Source organism: Chenopodium album, chromosome 13 (assembly GCF_948465745.1).
Source record: "Chenopodium album chromosome 13, dcCheAlbu1.1, whole genome shotgun sequence".
Taxonomy (NCBI): Eukaryota; Viridiplantae; Streptophyta; class Magnoliopsida; order Caryophyllales; family Amaranthaceae; genus Chenopodium; species Chenopodium album.
In genome coordinates, this window is record NC_137846.1 from 33,881,404 (window position 1) to 33,883,533 (window position 2,130).

General features: G+C 39.5%; 1 non-coding gene across 1 annotated transcript; it reads right to left on the reverse strand.

The window, feature by feature from the left end:
• Positions 1 to 1,144: 1,144 nt before the first annotated feature.
• Positions 1,145 to 1,250, reverse strand: LOC145577147 (small nucleolar RNA R71). The gene has a single exon (XR_014098634.1). It is a non-coding gene; the product is annotated as a small nucleolar RNA R71 (small nucleolar RNA).
• Between the last annotated feature and the right edge of the window lie 880 nt (positions 1,251 to 2,130).

Consider the following 2,130-nt stretch of genomic DNA (forward strand, 5'->3'; position numbering starts at 1 on the left):
AAAACTAGAAGAAAATAAAAGGCGATTGATCTAAGTACTCATGGAACTATCCGTTCTTCTTTGCTTGCTAAATCTCTGTTTTAGATGTTTATAGACCTTCCTTCTTCTTCGTACCTCTAAGGACTTCAATTGAATAAATTAGAGTAGGAAGATTGCATAATAGGTTTCAATGACACGAACAATTGATTTGGAAGTTATTATTATCGATTGATCTCAATTTGCAATTTTCCTTTGAAGTTATTTGTAGAGACATCTAGCTTGACCCTAGGAAATAGCCTTTTGAGTGATTTTGATTGCATTTCTTGCTATCCCTCGCATTGTGTGCTTGATCGATTTCTTTCCCAATTAACGTACTTATCATGAGTGCATGTGAATCCCGATTCCCTAGCATTTTTTGTATCTTTCTAGTAATCGTTTAATTGCGTTGTTAGACTTGTTAGGCCAACCCTCATTTAACCTTTGGAATAGCTTAGCTTGAGGCCGTAGTAAATACCACATTCCCTAGGGTTCGACCCGGACTTACCCCTATACCTAGGGTTGGGTTTGGTTGTACAAATTTAGTTTTGATTGGGGAACTTAGTCACCAACGACCTAGGGTATTTCCTCGTCAAAAATGGCGTCGTTGCCAGGGAATGGCATGGTTATTTGCTATTGTTGATTGAGTCTATTCCATTTATTTTAAAAAAATACAAAAAGATTTTCTTTCTTTTAGGCTACATTTGTAGCCGTGCTACGAATTGTTTCTTTTGAGATTGTATACGTAGAGCACGTGGGTGTTCTCTAGTGTCATTTGAAGCATGGGAGAAAATTCAAGAGTGGCATTAAAGGAGCTAGGAGTTCCGGGAGCCTATAGGTATGAGAGTGGGATTAGATGGGTCATGATAACTTTGATAGAGAGGCGTCAATATAGTGGTGCAAAGCATGAGAGTCCCCTCAATCATCTTAAGGAGTTCGAGAAATATTACAACACAATCAAGGTGAATGGGATTTCTCAAGAGTTTATTCGCCTTAAGCTTTTCCCTTTTTCTCTCATTGGACGTGCATTGGAGTGGTTGGACAAAGAGGTGAAACCAAACTCCTTGAGGACGGGATGAAGTGACTAAGGAGTTTCTATCTCAGTTCTATCCTCAAAAGAAAACGGCCGAAGCTAGAGCTCTTATCCAAAGCTTTAAGCAAAAACCCAATGAAAGTCTTTATGAGGCATGGGAGAGGTATAAGGAATACCAAAGAGATTGCCCACACCATGGGATTCCTACCTATCAAGTCATTCAAATATTTCTATGGAGGTTTAAGCCATCGAGGAAAATCTTGTCTTGATGCGGGAGCCGGAGGACCAATAATGAACAAGACGAAGGAGAGAGTGGTGGACGTCAGTGAAGATGTAGTGAGGCATTATATGGATTGGCAAGATGATGAGCGTGAAACAACAGCAAAAGTGGTGCTTCGGTGTATTCAGTTGATCACATCAATGCCATCAACAACTTGTCCTCACAAATCTCGGAATTAGGGAAGGAAATGACCTCTATCAAAGCCAAACTTGAGAGTGCTTCTTCTCATGCATGAATTATTCCCTCCCAAAATAAGGGGAGAGGTACATTTCCTAACCCAAATCCCCTTCCCCCTTCTAGCAACATGTCTAGTGGTTATATGTTTTGTGATTTGTGTGAATCATATGACCATGATGCTTCAAATTGTCCTAATGCTTCTTTTGATGGATGTGATGATTATGTGGGCAATAAGAATGAACATGTGAACTATGTGTCTAATAAAAATGTTGGACCTAGATTTGATAATCAAAGAAATAATGGGAATAGGAACTATCCTAATGGGAATTTTGATATTTATAACCACAATGGGGGTTATAGAAACCAAGGTTTCCGAGGCAACTATAACCACCAAGGTTATGGTGGTCAAAACCAAGGTCAAGGATATGGGAATCATAATTAAAATTATGGTAATCATAACCAAGGTGGCCAAAATCAAGGTCGGGGCAATTGGAGTAACTAAAATAGGGGCAATTTTCAAAACAACAATCAAAGAGGTCCCCCACCCGGTTTCACTCCAAAGGCTCAAGGCCAAAATGATAGTTCTTATTCCCAATCATCTCCTTCAAGAGGTAGTTTGGAGGAT